Here is a 25,249-nt window from a genome sequence, read left to right on the forward strand (position 1 = left end):
ACTTCTTATATCCATTTACACGGTAACTTGGCAATTTTTCGAAATCTCGTTCAAATATATTTCGGTGTAAAACTATAAAATTGGAAGCCCCCCATCCGTTCTTCTGCAAAGCGAGCGCCATAAGATGAAGGTGAAGATTAAAAGTAGGTAAACTTTTAAGTCTGTGATAATCAAGCATGTTGGTAACACACTTTTATACAAGTCGTAGATATTTGGACTATTAAAAACTATAGAAATCACAGTCAACTTGTAGAAAATCATTGATTAAAATACAAATGTCCACATTCATTACCGATGAACCCTGGTAATGTCTGGTCGTGAGACGGATGCATTGAATTCGTAGACACATTTTACAGTGAATTCGTAGAAAAACCGGGGATGAATTCGTAGACACATTTGCTACATTGCAGTTGAATGATAATTAGTATCCTGGGCCGTGTCTTTCACTTACCTCAACAACAGTTTAAGAATTGAATGACAATAGGCTAATTACTCTCCTCTTTTGCTTAGTTCAACTGTTTTATTGTTACCAAATCTAAAAAAAATATGCACTGCCTAGCCATCGATGAAAGTACTAGTTTTCTTAGTTTGCTACTTTTCTACATTACTTGTAAAGATGCATCGGAATGTGTCAAGTCGGCGCCCTTATCTTTAAAGGGGCACTGATCTAACGCAATTCCCCGGGACTGGTTGTTGCCTTTGTTATTGTTTTTTCCCAGTGAGTACCCGGATGTATAGCAGAAATCTAGACTAGTTCGCGACCTCTGCTGCGCCATTCGTAAGCGCATTAGTCACTTTTATGGGTAGTAATAAGGTCGTATGGTCACATTGATCAACAAAATGTAATACAGTTTTCGAGATAATATTGAAATGTAGGTAGCATCGGTAATGGTGACGAAGTTTTGATAAGTTACTTGCTTGGTAATTTTGCGATTTTCGTGTACACTATTTTGACTTGCAACACAAAGTAAATATTTCACCTGAGCATTGCTTTTTTTAATAGTGTGTATATTTTTTTACTGTCAAAATGTGTAACATTTTCAAATTTATTAAACGCCTAAATATTCAGTTATTTTACAAAGTGACTGAAAAACATTTCCATCTGTATTATTATGATAACGAATTCCAAACATTTTGATGTTTAATGTCATCACCAAGAGACTGAAAATGTTACGTTGAAAAGTACATTTCTATGTTGTTTGGCGTCTAATCCTACATAATAATCTGTTGTGATGATTTTAGGCCCTTTTGATCGTCTTAATCAATATTAGTCAATCTGAAGAATTTCCCAACCAAGAAGTAGAGGAACAAGAACGAATCGGTTCAATGCTACAGCGAATGAAGGAAAACAAAATGCAAATACCATAATTACAACCTACCAAATTTATGTGTATAAATTTTAGGCAGCTTCCTTGTTCGAGGAATGTATCCGTGAATGTCCACACAAAGGAACAATATCCCACTCGTCTGCAGCTGTACAAAGAAACTTATTCGATGTCACGTGTCTCTGTAACAATCAAATATTTGTTAAGATATATATCGTTTCGGGATATTATATCCCCTGTTCGTTTCTCAACTGATCACTTATATTGTTTCAGGTGTTTCACATAGGTGTCAAGTCTCAAGGGTCGGCGAAAAAAACACGTGACAACTATTTCATAACGTCCACGGTTCCTAAACAATCCATTGAGTGATAGATAACAATGAGCAAACAATCAACGTATTATTAGTTAACCCTTTGAACAAAGTATGTTGTTTTTACATCGACACTTCACGCCATGATATGAGTGTATTCCCTTTGTTTTAGTAAACCTAGACATGTAAACACTCACTTTTGACATATCCAATGTGCAAGATAACAGTGATTAATCAATCAACGTATTTTCTGTTAATCCTTTGATGACTAGGAACGATCCGTTGATTTACAAAAAAAGTAAATCAACTGATCATTCACCTCTTGCTGGGCTGCCACGTGCATATTACATAACACACATTTCACCTCACTTCAAACCTGGATTTAGATTGAATAATTACCCCAGACACAATAAATGCCAAATGGGAACCTTTGTCAGGTAATCTAAGCGGTGCTACCACTAATTGTACCTGTAATAAATTCATTAACTGAGCATCAAGTGAATGACACAAATACATAGGTGTAGGGTTATACCAGCAAACGTGGATGACAACAAGTGAGTAGTAATCGTATTATCGACGCAGTCCGAAATCCGAAAATGCTTTCACTGCATGGATACTTTTTTTTATTATTAAACTATAACCATCTGGGGTATTTCCAAATGACGACATACGATGAGCTCCGCCGTTCTTTTTGTCTGTTTCTTTAGGCTGAAGAAATTAATTAACATGCGCCCTTTGTCGAAATCTTTATAGATCACGGTTAACCAATCAGTGTTTAAAAATGCGTAAAACAAATATTGCCTCCAGCCTCCAAGTTTATTTAGCTGGCCTTGCAGACGGTAGCCCAGTCTCTGGTCACGCTCAGTTGCGTTGCGTATCTTCCGGGTACTCACGGGGGAAAAAACAATAACAAAGGCAACAACCAGTCCGGGGAATTGCGTTAGATCAGTGCCCCTTTAATCTAGATGTCCAATAATTCATATCATTGGAGGGTTCCCATTGGAGAGAGCGGCCTACCTTTAGAATACAGTACCACAAACATTTCAAACTCGTGACAATACCCTATGACGTAATTTGTAGTATTTTGTTGTCAGTCACAATGCCCTGTGACGTCAGCCCGCCAGGGGTCATCGAGTGTGCATAAGCTCCTTCCAGTGATCTATCATCTCTACGTGAAATGTCATTGAATACGCCAAGCAGTGTGGAGAATTTTGAATGTTTATTTACTAAATATATCCTGCGACGGCGCATTTTATAGCAAGCGCTAGTTTACGAAAGCACTTTTATTTTTAGTAGTATAGGTAATGGGGGTTCTGGCTCACTTCCACTGGAGCAGGATTCATATACCTATACTGCTACTACAGGTAGCATTTTTTATGTGTAAATGACTATGCGATTCAGCGATAGTCATGATATTAAACTAGATTGACTCTAGCTCACCAATACCTGGGGCCAATCATTGCTTTAGATGAGCCTAAATGGTAATAAAAATATTCTTCATTATTTTTATCGATAAAGCGATATCCAACATTTTTATTAAGTTCTTCGTTCATTTTACTAGGAGACCAGACTATATAACTACACTCTTTTTGTAAATTGATAAGAAACAATTGATTACAGTATTTGGTTGGTTTGACATCACTGATATAATAAAACCCTTGTGGTAATTCTCTCCATTTAATAGTTTTTTCCATTATTATATATTTATGTAAGCATTTGTCTAAATGTAATCACACGATAGTAAGCAATTTATTTTTAATCTCCAACCAGTTCTTTGGTTTTGGCACGGAATAATTGACGCGCTTGTTGCCTCCCCTGTTCTATGAACTTTTTTTTATCGTCTTCGCTAATACCACTGGTCTTACGAGAATTTGATCGAATCTCCTGCTTCATTTCATTGTATTTGGTGAGTTCCGACAGCACTAAACGAAACTCATCCTCGGATATCTTACAATCGGTCACTGCTGTCGAAATATGATCCTCAATGCTGTTCAACTTTGCTTCAGCGAGTGTCCGAATACTATCGTGTTTTAATGCTTTCTTTTGCAACCTACGAGAAATGAATTTTATCGCTATTCCTGCCAGTCCCAAGACTCCGGCGGTTATTTCCATGCCGAGCACGATAGGCGCGGCGATTATAGTTGATAGTAAACCGACACCGGCTACACCGAGTCCCATGCCAGCTGCTACAAGCGCGGTGTCAACTCCGTCCAGAGCATTCACGGCTCTGCGATACTTTTTATACAATCCAAGTCTCAACTCCCTATCCTTTTCTATTCGATGTTTTATGTCGCTTATTTGATGTAATCGAAATCCATCAACAGTTTCCATCTTTTCATCGAGCGCTAGATATAAACTCATAGTGTATATTACGAATATATAATAGTCTTTAATTGGTCTTGCTTAAATGTTTTGAGAGTATACATCAACCTTATCAAATGTATATTATACGGCAAGAATATCTTAGAAAGAGAAATACTACCACTTTTAATAATTTGAACCCCCTCGAGGGTTGTAACGGGTGATGCACCGACATGAATAATACTGCAACGTTGACGCTCGTGTTTCTTGAGCCATTTAATCGATAGACCTGGTAATATTTCGAAGGCATCTACCGGTGCATCTCCGAACAAGACTTCAATAATAAGCGTAGAAATATTAGGCATTGCACTCAAGTTTTAATATTATCAAATTCTGTAACCAAATTTAAACTAACATTTTGGATTGCCGGACGACTATATTACATATGACCTGGTTTTTCTGGCAGGGGAGTGACTAACACACTTTTTCGTTTTGACGGGATATAGGCCGCGAGTACGATGCCACTATTTATTATCTTAGTTAAATTATGTCCCTTACCCATCATCGCATAAGGTGGGGTAATGAAGATATTCAGTAGCCACTTGATGTTTGCCTCGACCATAGTCCATTTATTCTCACTGTTGTAAATAATATTGTACGGAGTGGTTTTAAGGAGTCTACTAACGTCGACATCGCTTAAATCTTCTAGATTACCCGCGAATGTAACTTCTTTCCGCTTGTATACATTATCGTGTAAGTGTAAAGCGTATAACTTACCATTGGTACCGGGTTTACCGAATCCTTCTGTGTCTCCGAGATCGGAAAGCGCAATTGTATTACATTGTCTTATCGTTCCAGGGCCTGATGCATCAACCATTATTTATAATATGGAGTGTTACACTTAAGTATCCTATATGTACAGGTTGGTGTTTTACATCTAATACAGAAATTTTAAGGCATGAAATAATACCCCGCTTTAATTTTTTATATTGTAATGTTGAAAAAGATTCCGTTCTACCGCTATTGTATTTTTCATCTTTCACTGGAACACTTCTGAGTAGAGTTGAAGGACTTTCTTGTTGAATATTATCCGTCGTGCTTATTTCATCAAGATGGATGCACAGCTCTTTATAGGGAACTAAATCGGGTAAATTGAGTCCCTGATCTGATGTCTTGATTACTGTTATTTCTCCTCTCCATCCAAGTGTGTATGCTAAGTTCCTGTAAAGCTTTACATCTTTTTTTCCAGAGTTTAAAATCAGTAACCCATTTGACTCATTTTGTGTTAGACTAATTCCATTAGGCTTAAAAAATTCATCATTGAGTGAGCATACGCTGTAATACCCATCAGGTATAATGTATTTTTGACCATTTATTTCTGTCTCATTATTATAACCTCTCGTAGCATTTATATTGGTCCACCGTGGGTAATACGTTACATCGCATAGAGCGACTTCGAGTTGTCCATCCGAGTTATCGATAGTACGAAGCAGTTGAATAGACTGACTATTTGTTATTCCCAGGAGTGTAACATACATATTAAATATACAATGATACTATATCATAACTTAAATATGGAATCAACCATTATTTATAATATGGAGTGTTACACTTAAGTATCCTATATGTACAGGTTGGTGATTTACATCTAATACAGAAATTTTGAGGTCTGAAATAATACCACGCTTCAATTTTTTATATTGTAATAACGAGAAAGATTCCGTTCTACCACTATTATATTTTTCATCTTTCACTGGAACACTTCTGAGCAGAGTTGAAGGACTTTCTAATTGAATATTATCCGTCGTGCTTATTTGATCAAGATGAATGAACAAATCTTTATAGGGAACTAAATCAGGTACTTCCTTAATACTTGCAATCAATGTTGAGCCGCGTGGTAATGGTGTTGCATGATTAAATCCAAGTGTGTATGATAAGTTCTCACCAATAAGTATATCTGTGTTTCCATTGATGATTTTCACTGCCCCAGTGGCCTCATTTTGTGTGATACTAATTCCATAAGGCTTATAAAATTCCTCATCAGACTTAAAATATTCATCATTGAGTGAGCTTATGCTGTAATACCCATCAGGTATAGTAGTAATTCTATTAATTCTACCTTGGTCATCTATTATTAATATCTCATTATTTCCTCTCGCAGCACTTATATTGGTCCACCGTTGGTAATACGTTACATCGCATAGAGCGACTTCGAGTTGTCCATCCGAGTTATCGATAGTTTGAAGCAGTTCAATAGACTGGCCATTTGTTATTCCCGGGAGTGTAACATACATATTAAATATACAATGATACTATATCATAACTTAAATATGAAATCGAGATACATTACTAATCAATCGATTATAGTAACTGCCTCTGGTGCTGAATTTTTAGTTAAATTCCACGATATCTTTGAAAAATACAGTTTCACGGCAACTAACGATAAAATGGTGAACGATTGGTTTCACAATCCGATGCAATTTTGGCAGAATCAGTTAAACTTTGCCGTATGGTGTGCCACAACGGGATGTGGCGTATCTGTTAATGCCCCAGGATTTAAACTGTATAAGTCTGTTATATTATTTCACGTGTACTATCAGATTAGACGTATACTTAAAGAAATTAATGCTCCATTACCGCTGGATCCAGCATGGAATCACGCCAATAATATTTATGATAAGAGGGCCTTCGAACGTATTTGTAATGAATTTAATGTTTCTACGAGTAAAGATTGGCGCATTAAAGGACCTAGCCATGGTCTAGGTATTCCGTACTCTGGACAAAGAACTATTAAAGATAAAAGCGATTATTTAATTAAAGAGGGTGTGATCCCGTCAAGCTTTGCTCTCTCGGATAAACAGTTTAGAGCAGATCGTATGAACTTTGAGAGTGGCATTCCTTATATTATAACAAAGTTTATGCATCCAAACGATACAACAGACGCTTGAAATGAATTTCTTAATGATAAAACGGAAAATAATTTTACTAACCCAGGATTTGAAAGAGTTAATGAATCGATAAGAACTTATGTATGGGCAATTCTCGGTGCGCAATCGCAAACACGAACGTCCATTATCGGTACTGGGACGGCGTTCCATGCGCAAAAACAGTTTGTCGCAAACGTGGAGGACCCCATTAATTCACCAGTTGACATACCATCGTCTATAAAGCGTTTTCAAGATGCATTACAGTACGCTTTGTTTATGCGCCGGGACTATACATGTCTCCGAGTAATATGGAACTTAAGATCGGTCAAGTGATAGGCTATAATAATAAAATTGTTATCGCTACCGATCAACAAAAACCAGGTATAAATTCAGATATGAACGTCGAATTAATAACGCAAACGATCACGGGTGAAAAGGGAATAGTCAAACCACAAACACCAACTATCGCGCAACCATCTACTGATGCGCAAGTGTCACCACATATTGCGGCTAAAAATCAACAACATATCGATGAAAAAACAGCGCTTGTAGTGGGTGGAGTCTCGGTTGGCTTACTCATGATTTGGTGGTTAAATAGTTCTTAGCGAATACGTACAACAGCCCTGCAATTGGCGATTATCACGATCTGTACTTAAAAACCGATGTACTGTTACTCGCCGATATATTCGAGATATTTAGAAAGACGTGTTTAAAACAATACGGCTTGGACCCGGCATGGTACTATTCCAGTCCCGGACAATCGTGGGATGCATTGTTGAAGAAGACCGGCGTAGAACTAAAATTACTCACAGATTACGATATGCACTTGTTTATTGAGAAAGGATTAAGAGGGGGTATATCGATGGCAGCGAAAAGGTATTCCAAGGCTAATAATAAATTAGTGGAAGGATACGATCCGAGTAAACCCGACATGCATATATTATATCTCAACGCTAACAATTTGTACGGATGGGCTATGAGTCAACCTTTACCCACGGGTGGTTTTGAGTGGTTCGATGATATCGATAATAATGATGAGAATAAAGGGTACATACTAGAAGTTGACCTAGAATATCCGAGTTCGTTACATAAAGATCATAACAGTTATCCGCTAGCTCCCGAAAGATTAATGGTTAATAAAGACTGGATGTCGGAATATCAACGCTCCTTGATGGGTAATAGTAGGTTAGCTAACGTAGAAAAACTCGTACCAAATTTGATGGATAAGACAAAATATATAGTTCACTACAGAAATCTCCAGTTATATCTATCGTTAGGTATGAAACTTAAGAAAATACACAGAGTTCTAAAGTTTGATCAAAGCCCTTGGATGGAGCCCTATATAAGGCTGAACACAGATTTAAGAAAGATAGCTACCAGCGATTTCGAAAAGAATCTGTATAAGCTCATGAATAACTCGGTATTTGGTAAAACTATGGAGAATCTAAGGAAGCGTGTTGATGTTAAATTAGTCAGATCTAATGAGGAAGAAAGACTCAGGAAACTTATAGCCAGTCCGGCTTTTAACAGAAGCAAGATATTCGATAACGACTTAGCCGCGTTGCATATGCAGAAAAGTAATATAAAATTCAACAGACCGGTGTACGTCGGTATGAGTATTCTCGACTTGTCAAAACACTTAATGTATGACTTTAATTACAACGAACTTAAGAAGCAATACGGCGATAGATGCTAGGTGTTATATACCGACACAGATTCTTTGTTGATGGAAATACAAACCAAGGATGTGTATAAAGATATGGCAGAAAAAATAGATATGTACGACACGAGCGATTACCCAAAAGATAATCCACTGCACAGCGTAGTAAATAAAAAGGTGTTAGGTAAGATGAAGGATGAATGTGCTGGGACCCCTATAGCGGAGTATGTAGGATTAAGACCTAAGATGTATTCTATAAAAAAGTCCGATAATGGAGAGATAAGAAAAGCCAAGGGTGTTAAGAAGTATGTTGTAAAAAGCATATCAAACACGAACAGTATAAAGAATCATTATTCAACGGTAGAACGTTCAAACACGAGATGAACTCTTTAAGAAGTTACGATCATAGGATATATGGATTAAGAATGAACAAGACATCATTATCCCCCTTAGATACAAAGAGATGGATTGATAATGATGGTGTAACTACCTATGCTTATGGTTATGGTGGTAATACCGTACCGTCGGGAACTATGAACAACTCTTCTCGTACAAATGCCCTACCCGGTCCATCTTGAAGATAATAAAGAATAGGCTCTCCTTCTTTCATAACCAATCGACTAATGTTATACGTCTTAAGGGACCATATGGGATCGGTTGCGCGACGTAGGCCTCCTTCGAGTTCACCGGGCTGGTATAAATATCTTACCCTTACTCTATCCGGAAGTTTTCGTTCTTTGCCTCTCCTCGGTGCTGAAGATTCGGAAGTCACGGATTTCATTTTAATAGCATCGGATGGTTTCTTCCCTATTAATCTTATTACTTCATTATTCAGCGCTGATACAACAGCTGATAATCGTGTCACCCATTCGGTTGATCTCAATCGCTCAGATTTCATTTCGATCCCATACTGATAGCCAAACAAACGTTCTGCTAATGTCCTGTTAAATCTTTCAACGATAGCTTGACTGCGGTGGGCCTCTCTTTCACCACGGACGATTTTGACATCGTGCTTTGTTAACAGTTTAGTTATCGATCCTATAAACTCGCGACCGGGATCTACTTGAAATAGCTTAGGCCATTTTAGCGGTCCGCGTTTATATATGCGGCTCAGTGCATTAGCTACTTCTGTTGATTCTTTCGATGTTAATGGCTCAGCCTCTTTGTATCGACTAGCCACATCCACTACTGTTAAAGCGTATTTATACGTTTTGCGTTTTACCTTATCGTGGGGAAGAAACAAGAGGTCAGCCTGATGAACTTCATTCGTCGTAGAAATATCAAACTTCTTCCTCCGTATATACTGCGGTGCCGGTAAATATATTTGTCACAACTCTTGTTTCTTTAACCAATCCTTGGCCACATCTTTAGATACCTTAGCCGCAGTGGCTAATTTTTTATTTGCTCCTACACCTTTCCAATATCCTCGTGGGCTATAGTAAATTTTATTCATTATTAATTAATATTGATGTTTCGTTTAATACAAATCATGACTATCGTTGAATCGCATAGTCATTTACACATAAAAAATGCTACCTGTAGTAGCAGTATAGGTATATGAATCCGGCTCCAGTGGAAGTGAGCCAGAACCCCCATTATCTATACTACTTTTTTTATATATTTTTTATTTAGTTTTTCTCGTAATTCAAGTGGCTAAAATGGTTATAAATGGGAACTAATATACATATAATATTTTTTCAGTTCATTAATTTTCATTATTATGTCCAAGAATGCAGTTTATTAGGGATATTATATTGGCGCTGGACACATCCTTAATATCACTAGTGTTAGGGTAGGTTACCCCGAACTCTATCCTTTAGCCCTTGGATCCCCTTTACGATCAATCGCCCCTTTACGATCTTTAGGGTTAGGTACCCGTTTAGTGGCTATTAGATTACCCTAACTCTGTCCTTAGCCCTTTGGATCACCTTTACGGTCAATCATCCCTTTACGATCATTAGGGTTAGGTAAATCTACCCGTTTAGTGGCTATTATCTATTCTATAGCGGCTCCTAATATTCTTCACACAAAAACGTCGAGTAAAAAGGATGAAATGGTTTTGTGTCGAATACTTTGGCAACTGGAAACTGTCCTGGAACATTCACACAAGCCACTTTCACTGGCTACATTTTTTCAGTACTGATTCAAAAGCGAACTCACCGTTGTGTCGTCACTCATGCACATGCCTCCCTGGTTCCTTACTATTATCCACATCATCCTTACAGTGTTCCCTACAACACTTTTCTGTCACAAAATCCACCTGGCGAATGATTAAATACCATGTCATTCATGCGTACTCACGAGTTCGACGTCTGACGCCTGTAGCGGTTTTCAGTTCGCACCATATCGGATCATTCCTCGATACACGGTATCTTGTAGATTACGGAATGGGATGAGTGTGCTAAATGGCATCGGGATAATTTGTAAGTGTCCGTAGACTAAAGTCACGAGACACCATGCCTACCCGTAACCTATGCAAGTGTCCGTCACCTATTCGACCCTTTTCGTTCACTTCCGTAACGTCGTTAGCATGACTTGGTAAATTTGCACTTTGTTTCAAAGTGTGGACGTAGCTGAGTCGGTTAACTGTCGGGCTAACAATCCAAAGGTCGCGAGTTCGCGTCCGACGGATTCTCACAAAAACTTGTTGCTTGTCTTTGAGACATGTGACCTATGACAGAGACCGTCCTCACGAGAAGATGTGGTACTGTATTCTAAAGGTGCACCAAGAGAACATATCACAATGATGAAATGATATTTATGTCAAAGTATACATTCGTTGAGAATTGTCTGTACTGGTTACTGAGACATACGCATGCTATATTGTTTTCATTGACTGAAATACTCAGGGTTTCATAATATCACCAAATATAGATAGATAGATAGATAGATAGATAGATAGATAGATAGATAGATAGATAGATGTAAATGTAAATAAAATCAAAAGGGACAATTTGTTTTCTCAGGGGCAATACTAGTTGCTGGTCCAAGATGAGCTGTAAACTAACCATCTTCCTGACGCAAGAGAGTTAAATGACTATAAACGTCCAGTTTCCACCTTTGCCGAACTAGGCTGGTATTATGGACTTACATTTTGACTGGGCTAAACGAGTCTATGCATAGTCCAATCAAAATCGCTCACCAAAATTGAAATCCGGTTTAGTAAACTGTCAAGCAGAGTTAAGTCGATTGCAGGATTTGCACAGCATCTGCACCGCCAAGTCATCAACAGATATTTTCCAAATCTTTTCAAGTTTTTAATCAAGGTGCTCACTGGATTTGATGCAAGACCCGTTTTATCACAATATAGATCTTGATTGTTCATCAGATCATCTTGACTGGGTGGCGCAATTTTGTTTGAAGCAAATGCAAGTGATAGGAGAGGTGGAATCTGATTGGTCCATAGGAGAGGCATAGAGGGGACATAACTCGTAACAGCCACTGGTGGCGCTATGATCAAGCCCAGGAATTCCAGCCTAGTTCGGCAAGGGTGGAAACTAGACTTTTAAAGTCAGTTAACTCTCTTGCCTCAGGAAGATGTAAACTAGCTGGATCTGAGTAATTGTGTTGAAATATAAATAATAAATAGATTAAAGCATTATAAATAAGCATTAAACTCACTGACATATTAACTCAATTGCTTGCTACTCCTCAAATGAACTTGACTGCTTTCTATTTAGCTTATCTATATGTGTCCTTTTTTTCATATGCCACACCTCAATGATCTCATATAATTTGGGTGATCTGAACAGGGTAAGTACTGTTTGAATTCCTCCTATCTTACATCAAAGCCCCTGACCTTTAACTTGCTCACCGGAAAAAGGTTGAAGTGAGCTTATGGCATTGGGTGTTTTCCTTTGCCTGTCAGTCCTTGGTAAACATGACATCTCTTATGAAACAATAAACAGGACTCCAGAGGTTTTTGTTGAGCCACTGAGTATTTACTCATTAGTTATCATTCACTTTGGTATCTATAGATAGTTTTTTTGTATCCCCTGCTCATACAAATCTGTGTTCAAACATAATGTCCGACCATAATGCTAGCAGTAGAAACTTACAGTTTAGTCAACTAGTCCTTATAATGATAACATATCATGATATAGCAAAACCCTTAAAATTGGCATATTTCTGCTAGTCGTTGTGATACCTTAACTGTTGGGCAGTTTGGCAAGGACTTCAGGACTAGTTCCAATGCATTAGGGGCTGGTCATGTGACCCTTTTTGGAAACCATACAATGTGTTATAGATATATGGAAAGCTCTTGGAAATCTGCAACAACAGTATCGCTAAAATAAATCAAATTACCAAAATAATGACTTCATGGCCATTTGAAGTTTAGCAAAAATAAAAATTTTCGCTGATTTTCTTACTGCCTATCATTAACTCCTTACACATCAGGACTAATGTCAAAAAACCCCAACAGTATTGTATCTGCGGAAAGAGCAGACCTTCGTCAGTAATCTCAATACAGACAAAGAAATGGCAGACAAAGAAATGTGCATACATTTTAGATATTTGTTGTAACTCCCGTCTGTCCTAAGGATATACTATTACTCCTCTGAAGTCTAGTCTGTTGGGTATATTTTTTAACTTATCCTGCATTACTCCTTAATGCATTTATTTACTGAAATGAAGCTGTGCGGAAGTGGTGATGTCACCGAATCTTCATGTTACTGCTTGTCACCAGACAGACGTGTTAATAATTGGTCTCAAACTTGTGGCTTTAGTTCTGTGGTTGTGCTCTGCTCCCACCTAAATTTCATCTGTGATGGAGGGAGTATATGTTTCTATATTGTCATTATGCTTGTATTTGTGTAAAAGAATATATAAATTGTACATTAAGAGACTTTGTCTTTCTCCTTTACATTTTTGTTGTTCTAATTCACCATCTTGAATTTGATAATGTGTCTCGTTTCTCGAGGCAGTCAGGTTTTTTCAGTTACTGGCTTGGTAGTTAAAATAATAACCTTTAGCTGCAAATTGGCTTAGCGAGTGGTTTACGCCTGTTAAAATAAGTGTTATTTGTTATAATAAAATTATTTTTTTTATTTAAACTTTGGTTTGTCATGTTTATTTCTCAGTCTTTGCAAGTTATTTTTTCAATACAACATTTACCTTTTTGTGTTTATATTATGCTTGCATTTTGTATTATTTGCTGTTGTAAAATGTCTGCTAAAAATCTTTATCCACGGTGTCTGTATTGTTCTCAAGTTTGTACATCAGAGTTGAAATGTAACTTTTGCTCCATTCTCTGCCTGTCAAGCTTTGATAGGTACAGCCATAAGGCTTGGCTCTGTAATTCAATTTCTAGACTTAAGCGCACACTGATTTCTTCTACTGTTTTTCATCTTGACGTCCTCAGACATGTCAAACTCTAGTTTTGCTTTTTATGGACATGATTGAGCGAGTAGTACTGATCTGCGCAGATGTTGCGCTATACAATTTCCTCGACCTTGTGTCATCAGGGTTTATCTAAATTGAGAACTACATCTGAAGGTATGCCCACCACCGTAGTGTCTGATACAGATGCAATAAGGTGTACCATATATCGCTGTGTATGAGGCAAGTTTTTCGTACCTAGAATTAGGGGGCTTATACACAGGGTAGAAGAGTTTTGATGTTTTTTTCCCCCAACACAAAGATATTACTGTGAGCACGTAACATCGGAAATACAATGTCAACAAATCCATACTGAAGTACAGTGGATAACGAACTTCAGTGGATTGAGAATGGATTTATATATCATAATAAATGCCATACACTGACTCGCTGAAAAGTCATATTTGTTGTAGTTTGACTATTATATGTCAACATAAATTGTCAACATAAATTTTCACTATCGCGAGTGCGGGAGCATCGACGGTGATAGGTCAAATTGGACCATAAAAATATCCGGCAATAGCGATCAGCTGTACCAAAGTGCTATGCTTATGGGTAATAATTTATTTCAAATATATGTATAAAATATCTGTAAACTGGCTATTTATGTCCGTTATGATGACACCTCTACATAGGAAAGTGAGAGACTAGTTGTTAATAACCAATAAATTCCATCGAAGCAAACAGGAAGTGATTAATGTGACCAATCAAATTAATGCTACTTTCTACGCATCACATACCGGTATTCTGTAATGGCCTTCATGTCCGGATACGCTTCATGGAATTTTTTAAAGCCACTGCTGCAAATTGAAAAGCCCTGTGAACCAACACAAAGTGCAAGAAAGAGGGGAAGGACTTTCCAACAGTCATGGAAGCTCAAATTTCCATGGTTAGAAGTGCATGAAACAAAGTCAGTAAAGTCATGAATAAAATGACTTTAACTATATTGACAAGTGTTTGCTCTCTTAAATTTCTGAATTTCTGTTGGACTTGTAACTTAATATCTAGGCCAGTAGTTTTTATTTCTTACTGGCCCAGTGGGCTAGTGTTTAGATAAGACATTTGTCAAACCCTGATCTGTTCCTTTCCGTGAATTCACTGAAGGGATACAATGTGATTTTTTCTTCAGAAGACTGACACATTTTTATTGCAGATGTAGGGATTGTGTATGCGCTGGTGACATGCTTCAATCTGATTCACTTTATGGACGGGGTATATAGATTAGCATCAATTTCTTGCGGGGGGGAAGGATGTCGCCTTATACGTGGGGTTGCTTTATAGACGGCAAGATACGGTAATGCAGGATAAGTTACAAAATTTTGTAAAATCTAAATATTTTTTACATTTGTATACTTATCCTGCATAACTAGGTCTAAGGGCCCACCGGTCTCAGACCAGACTCCCCATGATATCTTCAGATGAAATTACATGTGACAAGCAGTAATATGAAGATTCAATGATGTCATCAGTTTCGTTCGATCACATGGCAGCTGTGTAGGGTCGGCTTCGCAACTGGTTAGAACATTGTTTTCAGCAGCCTAGACCTCGCACAGCCTCCTTTCTGTTAAAAGGTAAGCAGTAGAAACTAATTTTACACCAATGATACAGTGTCTCCCTTTACCAGCATTTTACCAGTAAAACGGGCCATGCACAGGTACAGGTCCAAAATATTGTATGTACCAGTCTTTTTAGATGCTGCCAATCCAGTGAACCAGTAAATTTATAACTCTACAGAAACACTGATGACGACATTTACAAAAAAATCTTGTTCAGTTGATTCTTAATTTGCATCTGTTCGTGTGGTGCTCCAAGTGTGTAACACATCGACTCACAACCGCTGTATACATGTCCAATTAACAGTAAGCAAGATATGTTGTTGTTATGCACTATTCATGCATTTGTGATGGTGCCACAAGTGGGGCAAGATATGCTCACCTTTTTGCAAACACCTGGTATCATCGCTATTTGCTAGTGATTAATAAACACGCGCTCATGATATAGTCAGAATAGTAATATGGCATAAATTGATCTTTACCTTCATGTATTGTTGTGAATGTATTAATGTGTTATTCAGTTTGCATGCAGAAACTTCCATTATTGCATTTCATTGTTCACCCTTGTATCATGAGTATGACCTGATGTTCCAAGTAAGTTAGAACAGTTCAGATAAGTTACAGAGCAAGTTCAGATAAGTTACAGAGCAGTGTAGCCCTAGTTTTAGCTCACCTGACTGAAAGTCAAGTGATGTTGCATGTTGTCCGTTTGTTTGTCTGTCATTAACTTTCACGTTTTCGACATCCCTGAAACTGCAGTTAATGGAGCACAAGACACAACAAGGTGGGGTTGCCTTCAACTCAGCCCACTGCAACCATGCATCAACTTACACCAGCCCAATGTCATAGTTCCCTTTGAGTCCAATCTCAAGACATACCTCTGAGGTGGTGGACAATCCAGTCCTTTGTCTTTGACGGAATCTCTTTAGAGTTTGTTCCCCCTCAACACTTATTTGTTGACATGTCTCTACAAAGTTGTCAACCTAGGGGATGTGGTCAGTGGTCAGACTGCACATCAATAGTCTGGAATTCTTGGCAGTAATATGTGTTATATTCAGTTATGGAAATGCCATTTGATCAATCACCTACGTCAAGACGATTGCAGGGTCTTGGAGGTACTGTTGGTACTTATGCAGCAGCTATCAACTCTGTCCTGGGAGCATCTAGAGTGAAGAAGATTAGCACTGCTCCAGAGAAAACAGCAATGCTTAAGAGTTTTTTCCTTGAGGGAAAGAAGCACTGCTTCAGTCATCCTGCATGGGATCTTGGGAGGGTTGTACATTTAACCACCACCCCCTATGAGCCACTATAGGAGCAGCAATCCAGACGCATGTATTGGCGAGGTACATGCATCAGATGTTACACAGTTTGATGGGGCCTCATGGGAAGGTGCGTCTTCTTGGGACCTCGTTCTCAAGTATCAACAATTGGGCCATGAGAACTGTCATGTTCACAATGTCATTTCTGTCTACAGTCTCAGGAAAGGAAGATAAGGATGATCTTTCTGCTCAGTCCAGGCTTTGAGACTTTACCTTGAAGTTATGAGGCCTACAAGAAGATATGACGAAAGGAAACAGCTAACTCTTCCTTTGGTGCATTACAACAAGATGGAGGTCTCCAAGAATACCATGGCATTATATAGCTAAAGGCAACCAGCTTGCCGGCATATGGACATGCAGGATTGGATCCACCTCTTACTCAACCTGCACGAGATTGGAGCGCTGGCTTCCACTATGGCCTTACATTCCAATTGTTCCTTCACAATAGGTTGTATCAGGATAAGGGGGCACGGGTGGCCCAGTCGTCTAAAGCGCCGCAATTCGCTGTGCAGAGTTGTGTCCCTTGGACAAGCCAGAAACCTATGATTGTGGGTTCGAATCCCGGTTCGCCCCGATTATGTTTCTAGGTTTGTCAGCACCATACCCGTGCTTGTGGGTTTCACCAAAGTGGTAAACGTCTTAGACATGCATCACTTCGGGCTTTCCTCCCACGTTAAGCTGACACGCCGTGATATAACTGGAATACTGTTAAAAGCGGCGTTAAACCCAACTCACTCACTCACTCACTGTATCAGGATAAGAAAAAAATTGCATACCCATGAACCCATGGACGAAATTGAGGGTTTAAGGAGAGGTAACTCTGATTGGTGACATTGTGGAGAGTGCCCCCAGGCAGAGAGACATGTTTAGGTCCTGTATTAAGGGATCGCAGAAAGAGGGATTTGGAATGGGTTGTATCAGGAAAGGTATTTTAAGGTATTAAAAACAATTCGATCCTGAATATGTCCACATTATTTCTTCATAAGCTACAGAGCCTTGTGGCTGTCTTATTTACATTTTGGAAGTGTCTTCAAGTGACCTACCTGCATCTATGCATATATTGTCTGGGAAATCTGTTATTACAAAATGAGATTGGCCACGGGGTTTTTTTCTACCTTTTTTTTCAGTACGTTTTACACTGATCTTGCACTTTCATTATGGATTATTTACATGTGGAGAGAGATATTTCCTGTCACATTGATCAATGCATGATCCTAGTTATGTTATATTTTCAGCTGGACTGCAGTGGCAACATGGCGTTGGGTGGCAAATGATGAAAACTGTGGCATATGTAGGATGGCCTTTGATGGCTGCTGCCCTGACTGCAAGCTCCCTGGAGATGACTGCCCTCTTGGTGGGTGCTCACACCAAACATGGCACAGCTCACATGCAGCCACAAATATCACATACATATCTCAGGGACAAACAATGTGCAATTAAAATTCTTCATGTGTTGCTATGAAATATAAATTACTGCTCATGTATTCCGGGTTTTTTTATTTATGTGATTATGCTGACTAGAGATTTTGACCGACATTACAAAAAATGAGACCTAGAGTACCTAGGTTCTCACAGGTGTTTCATGGTCGATGTGAGCATGCTGAGAGCTCCTATTATCAATATGAATATTCAGAGCTCTAGCCAGCACTGTTAACATGGGATCTGCTGTACTGATTTATTGTTTGTTTCCTGTTTCAGTGTGGGGCCAATGTTCTCACTGCTTCCACATCCATTGTATAGTCAAGTGGCTCAATTCCCAACAGGTGCACCAGCTCTGTCCAATGTGTAGACAGGAGTGGAAGTTCAAGGAGTGATGCACACAGCTAGGAGTTGGCTGAGCTCTTACACACACATCATAGACATACTCATTCTGCTGGAGGTTCTCCAAAGACAGGTTGTGATAATGATGCTGGTTCCAGAATGATGGATGTATGTTGGATCAAGATGAGTTGTATAGCACCAGTGTGACATTAAGTGTTGAAGGGATGGAAATTGTTGTCTTTTCCACTTTGCTTGTACATAGATTAATAGTTGTAACTGGTTATTTTATAATCTCCTTACCAAGAAAGATTTGTGTAACTAACTGCTGGATGGATGACATAAGGAGCATCAGTGGAGCGTCTATCTGACCACGTGTAATAATCAGTGACGCATCCGTCTGATCATGTGTAAGCATCAGAGAGGCATCATCTGACTGTGTGTAAGAATCAGTGAGGCATTGTGTAGGCATTAGTGAAGCATCCATCTGTCCATGTGTAAGCATCTGTGAACCATCATCTGACTGTAAACATCAGTGACGCATCCATCTGACCATGCGTAAGCATCATCTGACCATGTGTAAGCATCAGCTGACCGTGTGTTAGCATCAGCTGACCGTGTGTAAGCAACAGGGAAGCATCATCTGACCGTGTGTAAGCATCATCTGACCGTGTGTAAGCAACATCTGACCGTGTGTAAGCATCAGTGAAGCATCATCTGACCATGTGTAAGCATCAGCTGACCGTGTGTTAGCATCAGCTGACCGTGTGTAAGCAACAGGGAAGCATCATCTGACCATGTGTAAGCATCATCTGACCGTGTGTAAGCAACATCTGACCGTGTGTAAGCAACAGGGAAGCATCATCTGACCATGCGTAAGCATCATCTGACCGTGTGTTAGCATCAGCTGACCGTGTGTAAGCAACAGGGAAGCATCATCTGACCATGTGTAAGCATCAGCTGACCGTGTGTTAGCATCAGCTGACCGTGTGTAAGCAACAGGGAAGCATCATCTGACCATGTGTAAGCATCATCTGACCGTGTGTAAGCAACATCTGACCGTGTGTAAGCAACAGGGAAGCATCATCTGACCATGCGTAAGCATCAGCTGACCGTGTGTTAGCATCAGCTGACCGTGTGTAAGCAACAGGGAAGCATCATCTGACCGTGTGTAAGCATCAGCTGACTGTGTGTTAGCATCAGCTGACTGCGTGTAAGCATCAGTGAAGCATCCGTCTGACCATGTGTAAGCATTAGCTGACTGTGTGTAAGCATCAGTGAAGCATCCGTCTGAGCATGTGTAAGCATTAGCTGACTGTGTGTAAGCATCCATCTGCAGAGCTGTCAACCTAAAATGTTTGTAGAAATTGATGGATGTTTAAGCCGGGGTCCAGGGTGGCGAAACCCCCCAGGAAAAATTGGGTTTTTAAGTTTTAGATTTAGACACCTTAGATTCATTGTTAAGCCAGCATTTCTGTTTTCTGTAATAAACTAAAACAAAGAATTAAATAATTAAAAAACATTGTTTTCCAGATATCATCATTTAAGTTGTCAATACTATTAACAAACATACAAATTAATGTCATTATTGCATAAAACACAAAGTGTTTAACTGTTTATTCATTTCATGACCCAGACTAACAAATAGACTACTTTAATAATACCATATTTTCTTGAGTATAGTGCGCACTTTTTTCCCCAAAAACACAGCTGTGTAGAAGGGGGTGCGCATTATACACGAATTATGAGTTTGGATGTTTTTTCCCCCCATGGAAAGACATTACCGTGAGCACGAAACACCGGAAATACCATGTCAATAAATCCATACTGAAGTACGCAAAATAATCATGTAATTACACTGTCTGTCTATAAAAAGTGTTCTTTGTATTTCTGGACTTATGTTTGTAACTTACTTCATTAATTTTATTCAAAATTCCTTATAATATTGTTTTTATTAATTTTGGCGAAATCGTGTGTGAAGCGATCGGAAGATCGCACAACTCACCGTTATTAACAGCAACCACGGTCAGAATACCGCTATTGACGCCTTGAAACGAACATTAGTTGACAGAGAATGGATACATATATCATAAATGACATACATGACTCGTTAAAAGTCATATTTGTTTTTGTTTGACGATTCTATGTCAACATGAAATTCTCGCGCTCACGTGATCACGTGCGCGTGAGCCTTGACGGTGACTGGTCAGACATGTTCCATGTAAAAAATAATACCCGGGAATAGCGATCAGCTGCTTCGCTTAGGGTTATTATTATTTTAAATATGTTTAGTAAAGGCTGCATATAATTAAGAAAATAATGGAATATATTATTCCTGATAAATAAAATAGTTTCAGATACAATTGTTGCCGATCCTTGCATTAAAAATCCTATAAAGTTATATCATTGGGTGTGTCTTGACCGAATCAACGGTCGATTCCAAGAAAACGTGTGTACAGCTGATTGCTGTTTCCAGCTTAGTTTACGAGAAAATACACAAGGTAATCTTAATCCCTAGATATAAAACAATGCCTAGCAGAACAATAAATACTATTTAAATGGTAAGTAAACATGTCTGGTGATTTTTTATCTCAAATTTCGAATTTGTACTGACGAAGTTTCTCAGCACCTGTTCGTTTGCCGGACTTCGCTGAAAGGGTACGGTGTAAATTTTTTCTGCGCATAATATTAAAATTTCTTTTTTTTTCCAAAATATTGAACCCGCTAGAGGGATGTGCGCATTATACATGGGTGCGCACTATACTCGAGAAAATACGGTAGTATGTTGAGCACACAACATAAAAGCAACCTTAGAATTATTCTTCATAGGATTAAAATACAATCACCTTTATCTCATCTCTTCACACAATTGTCCTTTCATTTTCACATCAGTCATGAATTGCAAAAAACATATTATGCATCAAATGTAACTAATAATATTTCTATCTTTTTCTACACTTGATTATTTACTTCTTAGAGTGAAGAGTGTTGTATTGTCTTGTAGCACTTTTTGCTTTAACAAGGATTTCCTTTGGTGGTTCCCATTTGTAGCAAAGTGGTGATGACTCTGGTTGTGCCATCTTGATGGTAATGAGAGAAGACAATGTTCCATTCACTGATAATGGGTTCCTGAAGTCAGTTTTGTTCTTTCGGATCATGCTAAACACCATCTCCTCTCCTGCATTTGAATGTGGAATAACAAGCACAAGTTTCGCCACCTCACTCAAAGCACCAAACTTTGGGCTACCACCTGCAAGTCTCACACTTGACATATATCCCCAGATGATATCCATTCTGTGGAATGATCCACCATCATCATCTTTTACCAGTGACTGATCCCATATGTCATTGGGTATATCACTTTTATCAAGAAGTTGATATTCTGTGAATTCTTCTTGCACTTTATTTGCATGTTGTGCAGTTTGATAAGGCAGTAGATGTTGGTACCTCTTGATAAAGAAAAGTTCATCTTCAAAGCATGCCTTTCCCCTCTCTTCAAAATTGACAAATCTTGCATACTGTAAGATATCATCATTGTCCAGGCATGGTAGTTTCTTGACAGTTTCTGTTTCTGTTCCTGCCATCTCATAAAAGAAGCGAACTCCTTCTGCCTTCTGCCAAATTTCTGCCTTTCTCTTGGAGAGATGTCCCCTTCTTCTTCCAATGACTGGATCTTTTCTCTGGTCAGCAAGCCAATGAATATTTGCTCATCAGGGAGTTGATTGTCTTTTGGGGTGAAGTCAACATCAGCTAATACAGGAGGGCTTTCTCTTATGACATCAATCTTGATGAATTTTCCTAAAAGTTTCTTGAAGAAGGATTGCATTTGTGGATATACTGCATATATGCAGGGATCTTTTCGCTGAAGAAATCTGTTGAATCCAGTGAAGAGAGGAAGCACTGACTGGTAAAACAATAAGTTTACTTCTGTCATGGGATTTTCATAATGACCCCTCAACCGATTGAATCTTTCTTGGAGCTCATTAGCTGATTTGAAGTAACTCCTACTTCCCTCAAACAATTCCAAGTTCCTCCCCACAGCTCTCTCAAGACTTAACCATCTTGTGTTAACATTTTAACTATAGTTTTGTAATCTGTGTCACAGAACTTGCAGAAATCACTAAGGATTGTCTTTCTCTCAGTCAATTTTTCCAACCTATAATAAATGTCCACACAACAGTCTTCCACATCAAAGTGAGTCACTCTTTGAAAGGCTTCTGATGCTCTGCAGGCTATATTGTGGACCAAATGACATTGACATCCACAACCCCAGTCACCCTTGACTTTATACTTTATACTATACTTCTATCCTAAGTTGACTGATATATTGTCTTCACCAAATGCAACACAGTGATCCCAGGGAATTCCATATTGTTCTATTTTCTCATTGATCTTATCAAATATTATAGCTGCTTCAGCTGAATTCTCCCCAGATGTGCAGCACATATCCAAAAGATGAAGTTGAACCTTGCTTGTGTTGACATCATATATCCTTACAGTAAGGGGATTCATTTTCTCCAATTCAGTGTCGTTAGATTCATCCACAGCAAGAGAGCAGGGCTTGTTCTTCATCATCTCAATCAGGGTACCTGCAACAAAAGGACAAAATACCTTGTTTTTCAATCCTGAATTAGGCCTACATGAAAAACATTAAACCAGTCTATCATTATATCACATTTGAAAGAAAATTCTGTTACATGTACTGTATTACTAGTTATATATGTTTAGAGAAAATACTTTAGTATTTATGAAAAAAGTATTATGGGATTGATATTGAGAATATAACTTTTTATACTTAAGGTATCAGACATACCTCTAAAATATGGAGCAATAGCACCATTTACCATACAGGTTGTTTTGGTCTTTGCTTCTGCAAACTGTTTTGCAATCTGAGAATCTGGGAAAATATCTGCAAAAACTGGACTCTAATTTCAGCTGTGGCCAAGGGAAGATTATGCTGGGCAATCACATTGGCGATCTCAACTTCAGCACGGATAACCTGAAGTCATAGGGGGAAAAAATAATCATTTAATAAAATCATCAAGATAATTTTATACTCAATATATCTTTATGTTAACATCCTTTAGAACAATTACTAAAATTAGAAATATAACTAATATTTTTTTTCATTTAAAATGTTAAAAAAATCCTTTTTAGAATATAAACATTTATCAACTGTGTATGGAATATCATCATGTCAATCATTATTACAATAACACAATTTTGACTAAAAATGTATCACACCACCACAGATTATGACATAAAGCAAAATGTTAGAACAGTGATTAAAGAAGATTAATAATTGAAAACAACCACCACAAATGATTAGAGCTTTTAGATTTCTTTGAACACAGAGGTAGATATGTAAGTGTCAGGAAAGAAAGTCAAAACTATTCTACATAGAACATACCAAACAGTTCATGCATATTTTCTGTAATGCAAACATCACATCATAATTAATAGGAATAATCATTCATAACCATATCAATAATTATTTTTAAAAAACACACAAGTTGTTCACATGTGTTCTCAAATAAAATAATTTTGAACGATGACAAAATGCAAAATCAGAACAAAAATAATGAACTCTTACCTTATCACTTCTGGAAGCTTGAGTGACAAATGAAGACAGAAGAGAAGACATTGATGATTTGATGTTTTCCAAATCTTTGTGAGATTTTCTTTGAACATGAATTTCAACATCTTGCAATCCCTGATGTTTGCAACTTACGCTTCGGTTACAAACTGTACATCAGAAATGACTGCTGCTGGCTGAATGAGCGATAATGCAAGCATACTTTTTGTCCATGTTTGACTGAATTTCGAGTCATACTTGGCTGCACCTTGATATGAATTGGATATCTTTTTCCTTTCAGCTGGGTTTCTGAAGCAAATTCATAATCACTCATCTTTTCCTCTGTTCCTAGGATATACATACACGTTGTGATCAACTAAAAAACAAGTGAAAACTGAAACTAGTACGAAGACAAAATATGTAAAGGTTAATTTCATTGGCCAAGTGATGTATAAACAGCCAATCACAGTAAACAATACAACTTTGCATTGTGGAATAGGATGGTTTGAAGCGTTAAATTAGTGAAATGTAATTCAAAATTACTTTTTAAAAACATTTGTCTCAAGAAAGATGTAAGCATCGTCTGACTGTAAACGTCAGAGAAGCATCCTTCTGACCGTTTGTAAGCATCAGTGATGCATCCTTCTAACCATGTGTAAGCATCGTCTGACAGTGTGTAAGCATCAGCTGACCATATGTAAGCATCAGGGAAGCATCATCTGACCATATGTAAGCATCAGGGAAGCATCATCTGACCATATGTAAGCATCAGAGTAGCATCCGTCTGACCATGTGTAAGCATCGTCTGACCGTGTGTAAGCATCAGAGTAGTATCCTTCTAACCATGTGTAAGCATCGTCTGACAGTGTGTAAGCATCAGCTGACCATGTGTAAGCATCAGGGAAGCAACAGAGTAGCATCCGTTTGACCATGTGTAAGCATCGTCTGACAGTGTGTAAGCATCAGCTGACCATATGTTAGCATCAGGGAAGCATCATCTGACCATGTGTAAACAACAGAGTAGCATCCGTCTGACTGTGTGTAAGTATCAGTGATGCATCCTTCTGGGTTCTCTACCACTTCCACTGGAGCCGGATTTATTACCTATACTGCTACTACAGATGGCATTTTTTATGCCAAAA

At 38.3% G+C, this 25,249-nt stretch overlaps 2 pseudogenes; one reads left to right on the top strand and one right to left on the bottom strand.

Moving 5' to 3' along the window:
- Positions 1 to 102: 102 nt before the first annotated feature.
- On the top strand, positions 103 to 18,601 carry LOC139455691 (anaphase-promoting complex subunit 11-like; annotated as a pseudogene).
- Positions 18,602 to 20,169: 1,568 nt separating this feature from the next.
- On the bottom strand, positions 20,170 to 25,039 carry LOC139455701 (uncharacterized; annotated as a pseudogene).
- Between the last annotated feature and the right edge of the window lie 210 nt (positions 25,040 to 25,249).

The sequence above is a fragment of the Haliotis cracherodii genome, unplaced genomic scaffold, assembly GCF_022045235.1.
Source record: "Haliotis cracherodii isolate W230 unplaced genomic scaffold, xgHalCrac1.p SCAF_1, whole genome shotgun sequence".
Lineage (NCBI taxonomy): Eukaryota > Metazoa > Mollusca > Gastropoda > Lepetellida > Haliotidae > Haliotis > Haliotis cracherodii.